General features: G+C 34.9%; 1 pseudogene; it reads right to left on the reverse strand.

Annotated features, from left to right (window-relative positions):
- Nucleotides 1-6,401: 6,401 nt before the first annotated feature.
- Nucleotides 6,402-6,525, reverse strand: LOC119533669 (annotated as a pseudogene).
- Between the last annotated feature and the right edge of the window lie 789 nt (nucleotides 6,526-7,314).

A 7,314-nucleotide genomic window follows, 5' to 3' on the forward strand; every position in this document is an offset into this window, starting at 1 on the left:
GACACATCAAAGCATCTCAAGTGGGTGAGACTCACTTAATTACAGCAGTAACTTGCTCTTTATTGCACACTGTTACCTTTCTTCCCTTCCCTGACTCAAATCCCCATCCCCTCATTTATCCTCCTGGAAACACCTACCAATTAAACATCATAACCCAAGTCCTCATCAAAGGAACTGCTCAAGGTGAATTTGTACTCTGACAATCCCAGACTCTTCTTTGAAATTGGTAAAGTGAAAGCATAGATATCCACAGCACAAATGTAACTACATATACAAAATTAATAGGAGACAATGGCAATACTAATTTAACATTACTGCATAACTAGAAATTCTCATTGGAAACTATTAGTATTTACAACATAAACAACTATTCAGCATCAATAACCCTGACCAGACCATCACCATCTTTCCTAAAACCACATAGCAGATGATCCTTTCAAACAGCGCCAACTCCTTACCACTTCAGAATATTTATTGTTTAGATTTCCATTGTCAATGCAAAAATCATAAAATATAGAATGGGTTTCCTTGCTTTCTTCAAAGAACATCATAATGGTGTTAAAAATACCAAGTTACTCCAGAAAACATTGCTATAAAATGAGAATATTAATATGTATGCTTACTGTGCTGAGTCTGGCCTTGGTACTATTGTCATTTCCATAATTTAAATTGAAACTGTGAGTAAAAAATTGTCCCTGGAGCTAATCTGATAACCATAGTTAGAGTACTCTACTCACCTAAAATGAAGAATGTCTTATTGCTCCCCCACGTGGTTGGTAACCTCACTGAAATCAGAGGAATTTATACTTGGTCCTCCCCTTTGAGACACAAACCCTGGAGGTTGAATGCAATTTGTTATTACTATTTCCAAAACATATGAGTCCAGGAAATGCCACTGGGACATTGTTATTTATCAAGGTTACCTTTCATTTCCCTGTTGAGAAACATTCTTTAAATAAAATTTCTCTGTTTTCCTGCTTTTTTGTATTACCCCATCTCAAACACCTTGAGTTAAGAAAAATTATTTGTTGGATACACATTTTATCTCCCCCAAATTATTTCATGATGCAACATTTTCTACATTGGCTTCCTCCAAGTTTTGTATCTGAGGATGAAGGTAGATTTATTTAACATGCCCTATATTTCTTAAAATATACAGAAAGAATACAAATTATGAATATGTGTTACTCAAATTTTGTTTATTTCTTTTAATATCACAGCTAAACTGATTTAATGCTACATTAATTCCTTATCCCATAATCATCAGCAATCTTCAATACAAATTCCATTTCAATACTCCTTCCTTTTTAGGCACCTCTTCTAAGAAGATTGATATATGTCCTTAAAAAAGAATACATAGATACAAGATAAGGATGCCTATTGCCACCACCATTATTCAACATTGTGCTGAACTCCTAGCTAGAGCAGTTAAGCAAGGAAAAGAAATAACAGGCACCAAAATTGGAGAGAAAGAAATAACACTTTCACTGTTTGCAGATGATATGTTCCTATATGTAGAAAATCCTGAAAAAATCTACAGCAAAAATATTAGAACTAATAAATGAATAGAGCAAGGTGGCAGTTTACAAAATCAACATGCAACAATCAGTAGTATTTCTATACACTAGTAAGGAGCAATCTGAGGGGGAAATTAAGGGAAAAAATCCATTTATAATAGAAACCAAAAGAATAAAATATTTATGAATAAATTTAACCAAGGACACAAAAGACCTATACACAGAAAATTACAAGAAATTGCTAAAAAAAATCACAGGGGATATAAATAAATGAAGGACTGTCCATGATGATGGATTGGAAGACCAAATACAGTTATGATGTCATGTCTACCTAAATTGATTTATAGATACAACATAATACCAATTAAAATCCCAATAATCTTACATTGCAGAAATAGAAAAACCAATAATCAAAATTATTTGGAAGTGTGGAGTGCCATAAATAGCAAAAATGTCTTGAGAAAGAGGAATGAAGTGGGAGATCTCACACTACCTGACTTTGAAACATATTACAAAGATACAGTGGTCAAAAGAGCATGAGATTGACATAAAGATAGATGTACTGACCAATGGAATTAAATTGAGTGTTCAGAAATAGATCCTCTCATCTACAAGCAATTGATATTTGATAAGGTGGTCAAGCCAACAAAACTGGGATGGAGCAGACTTTTCAATAAATGGTGTTTGGAGAACTGGATATTCATGTCAAAAAGAATGAAAGAGGACTCCTATCTCACACTGTATATAAGAATTAACTTAAAATTGATCAAACCTAAATATTAGAGCCAAGATGATAAAACTTTAGAAGAATATGTAGGGAAACATCTTAAAGATCTTGTGATAGAAGGCTGTTTCCTAGACATTACACTCAAATAATGAACGATGAAAGAAGAAATAAATGGGATCTCATAAAAATTTAACACTTTTATGCATCAAAGGACTTTGCCAGAAGAGTAAAATGGCAGCCTATGCAATTGGACATGGCATTTGGGAATCATATATCAGATAAGGGTTTAATATCAAGAATATATAAAGAGATCCCAAAACTCAACAACAAAAAGACAAACAATCCAATTAAAATATGGACAAAATACATGGACAGACACTTTTCTGAAAAGGAAGTACAAATGGCTCAAAAAATATATGAAAACATGTTCAACTTCACTGGATATGAAGGAAATGCAAATTGAAACAACAATGATATATCATCTCACACCTACTAGAATGGCCATTATCAAAAAACAAAACAAAAAACAGAAAATTGCAAGTGCTGTAGAGGATGTGGAGAAACAAAGAAGCACATTTATTCATTGTTGGTGGGAATGTGGAGTGGTGCAAGTATACTGGAAGGCATTGTGGTTTTTCCTAAAAAAGCTATTTATGGAATTGCCTTATGATCCAGCAATCCTATTACTAGGTATATATTTGGAGGAACTGAGGGCAAGGACATGGACAAACATTTTCACACCAATGTGTTTACAGTGTCATTATTTATAATTGCCAGGAGATGGAAACAGCCCAAATGTGCACTAACAGATGAGTGGATAAACAAACATATGAAGGAATATTATGCAGCTGAAAGACAGAATAATGTCATGAAGCATATAATAATGTGGATTAACCTTGAGGACCTTATGATGAGAGAAATTAGCCAGAAACAAAGGAACAAATACTGTATGGTCTCATTAATGTGAACTAAAACTAATAACCAAATTTGAGAGTTAAAGTTGATAACACAGGTTATCAGAAGACAGAAAGAAGGCAAAGATTGAGCATTTGATGATGAAGGAGTATAGAATGTTAAGCAGCATTAATTTTATAGATCCAGAAACAAATAGCATGATACTGTGTGACGATATCACAATATTGTAAGTTCACTGAACAAAGATGAGTTTGAGTAAGGTTGAAAGAGGAAGGCTAGGGGTATGTAGGCCACCAGAAGGAAAGATAGAAGATAAAGACTGGAGCTGGGACTGTGTAACTTAAATCTAGAGTGGTCAATGATGGTGATTATAAGTGCAAATACAATAATGTTTTTACATGAGTGAGAACAAATGAATGTCAATTTGCAAAGTGTTGGGAATAGGATGGTATTGGGGGAAAAGAATGTAATCAATGCAAACTGAAACTATAGTTAACAGAAACATTATAATATGCCTCCATTAATTGTACTAAACCTAAATATCTATAAGGGTGGTATAAGGGAGGTGTATGTAATTTTTGGTGGTAGTTGGTTGTCTGAACTTTTCAATGTATTTATTTTATTTTTTCTTTTATTTTTGTATTCATCAAATTTATTTATTTATTTTTTATTTTTTCTCATTTTCCTTTTTATTTGCAGAAAAAATGGAAATGTCCACATATAGATTGTGGTAGTGAATGCATAACTGCATGATTATACTGGGAACCAGTGACTGTTTACTTAGAATTGAATCTTTAAAAAATAAACAGAGGGATACATGCACTGGAGAAAATGTAGAGAGAGGGATGTACCTAATTACTGCTGGTGGGGAAGTAGAATGGTGCCCTCCACCACTCTGGAGGGCAGTGTGGTGATTTCACAGGAAGCTAAGTAAGGGGTTGCCATATGGTTCTGCAACCCCTTTACTGGATATATATTTGGAAGAAGGGAGAAGAGAGAAGAATGGATATTTGCACACTGGTGATTATAGCACCAGTATTTACAATTCTCAATGGATGGAGGTGGCCTAAGGGTACATCAGCTGATGAATGGAATGGTGAACTGTGGTGTATACATACAGTGGAATATTGAGCAGCTACCAGAAGAAAGGAAATTGTGAGGTATGCAACTAGGTAAATGGAAATTGAGGGCAGTGTGTTGCATGTAATAAGCCAGAAATGAAATTATAATGCCTCACTAATATGGACTGACTATAATATGCAAACTCTGAGAATTGAATCTGAGAGTATGGGTTATCAGGGGAAGGCTTTTTGTAATGGTTCCTAGATTCTAAGCCATTACAGAAGTTACCTCTATTCCTGCATCATAACAATTATGTCTAGATTCTGAGATGTTGAGCTCTTCTTAATAACCTGGTTGATCTCTGGCACTTTGGGTATCTCTGTGACACCTGAGACTCAGGGCTAGAGTTTGGTAGCTATGGATGTCAATATTAAAGAAGCTGATAAAGAGATCAGACTTCAATTAGAGATATGAATGAAATGGACTTGGTTAGGACTAAGGTAAATCAGACTAAAGGGTAAAAGATGACACTGACTGTGTTTTAAAACTTCAACATCTGTGTATGACCATAGGAAAAAATGTTTTTTTTAGTGTGAAATCTTTATTTTCTGTAGCATGCTATAAAATTTAACTCATATGTTCAGTTTATTCAAATACCAAAATTACATGGAATGCTGAATAGGGAGTGAGATCTTGATTGTTTGTAGAGGATGGGGGAAGCCCCAATACATCCCAGAGTAATTTGTGCACAGGATGAAAAAGTATTTGAAACTCTCCCCCTTGTGGGACTGGGGAAAAATGTTTAAATATTTAATTTACCCTCCTGGGTAATTCCTTATATTCTTGCAAACATTGGAGATGACAAATTTAGTAGGCCAAGCCTTGAGTTGGGGGCTTGCTCTTATGAAGCCCATTACTGAAAGGAAAGCCTTAGCATACTTATAATTGTACCCAAATGTTACCCCCAGAGAACTTCTTTTTATGCTCAGATATGGCCTCTCTCTAAGCCAACTTGACAGGTGGACTCGCTGCCATCTGCCCTATATGGGACATGACTCCCAGTGCTGTAAATCTCCCTGGCAATATGGAATATGACTCCTGGGGTTGAGTCTAGACGTGGCATTGCATGATTGAGAAAGACTTCTTGACCAAAAGGGCAAACAGAAATGAAAAAAGTAAAGTTTCAGATGCTGATATTTCAAATGGAGTCAAGAGGTCATTCTGGATGTTATTCTTATGCATTATATAAATATCCCTTTTCAGTTTTAGTGTATTAGAATAACTAGAAGGAAATACCTGAAACTGTTGAAGTGCAACCCAGTAGCCTTGATTCTTGAAGACAAGTTTATAACTATACAGCTTATATGGTGTGACCATGTTTGTGAAAACTTTGTGGCTCACACTACCCTTATCCAGTGTACAGAATAGAGAAATGGGGACATAAAAGTAAATGAATAATGGGGAGATGGGGGATGGGTTGTTTTGGGTGCTTTTTTTACTTTTATTTTTATTGTTTTTGTTATTACTTCTTTTGGAGTAAGGAAAACATTCAAAAATTGATTGTGGTGAATGAACAATTATGTGATGAAACTGTTAATTGATTGTACACTTTGAATGATTGTATGATATGTGACTGTATCTCAAAATTGCAAGGAAACAAAACTAAGCAAAGAAAAGGTACGTAAGTTTCTGAAGTAAATTTAATGTATTTTTAAAGAACATGCATATGTTGTTACATACATCATTTTTATATCTAATACTCTCAGTCAACTTTTTTTGATAGCCAGTAATTACTTTAATGGTAGGCACAAGTTGGGCAAGGGTAGTGTGGCAAAGCCTTTATGAGGGCAGGGCCTTCCACTTGTCCATGAAAACATGATGGTGGATGCATTTTTCCCCACAAACATCCAGGATTAGGCACTTCTCAGTCAATATGTTTGAATTCATCCATGTAAAACTTGGTAAAGCCCCACTTCTTGATTTTCTGGTGGCCAGGGAACCTAAACTTTGCCCTCTGCAGTGCCTTGATCACATTTTTCCTGTTTTGAACCTTGATCTCCATGGGCTTTATGACTTGGCTGATGTGGACCTTGGCCATCAAAACCTGGGGCTTTCTGGTATACCTTTCTAGATCCTAAATTGGGGACTGCATGAAGTCAGGCAGGACCATCAACAGAAAAGGTTATCTGCAAGGTCTTTCAGGTCAACTCTCACGTGCTGCATACACTACCAAGGGGGCTGCTGTCTGCAGCCACTGTGTGCCATTCCCCCACAGAGCGAGGGAGACAGTTTCATTGGCTGCAGATTCAACTATGTTTTTGAGATATATTTCTTTTACTACATATACACCAATTATTTGCTGCCTTCTTTTCTCCACTACCATAATAGTAATATTATTATGTTGCTACAATGTATACCTATCATATAATAAATGCATATTTTTCTTTAGTAACAAACATTTAATTATTAACGACTGAATTCTATATGAATCACCACAATTAACAACTTTGTGTGTGATCCTCTGTTGATCCATGACTGAACATCTCTGTGAAATATATCCAGGAGTAGATCCCTGGTACAGTAAAAATAAATTTAATTTCTAATGGATAACTTCAAGATAGCATATGTCAATATATATTCTACGGTCAATGTACAAAGTTCAGACTCCTGAGCTCTTATTTATGAATATGTGCTACATATACATGTGGTAAAGATTGAAAAAATAGTTTAAGCAGATTAACTTGATTGGAATTTTTGCCTTGATATATTATTTTATTTTTAATATTCAACTAAAAGTCTGAATTTGAAATTCAGTTAAACACAACCTGTACCAATGAAGAAATTCAGAGATTATAACAGAGACAGATAAACACAAAGTTTACATATATATATTATATACACATATCATATATATAATATTTCAGTATTTTTAGTAGTGATAAAATGGACAGATTTGGGTACTGCTGATAAAGTACTTGCAGAAGTCACACAGAACAACATATACCCTGTAGCAGAGACTGGTTGGCTGATTATGAAGGTTTTTGCTTTCCTCCTTGGCTAGACTATTTGGCATCCTCCCTGGCCAGACTATTT

The sequence above is a fragment of the Choloepus didactylus genome, chromosome 4 (genome assembly GCF_015220235.1).
Source record: "Choloepus didactylus isolate mChoDid1 chromosome 4, mChoDid1.pri, whole genome shotgun sequence".
In the NCBI taxonomy this organism is placed as follows: domain Eukaryota; kingdom Metazoa; phylum Chordata; class Mammalia; order Pilosa; family Megalonychidae; genus Choloepus; species Choloepus didactylus.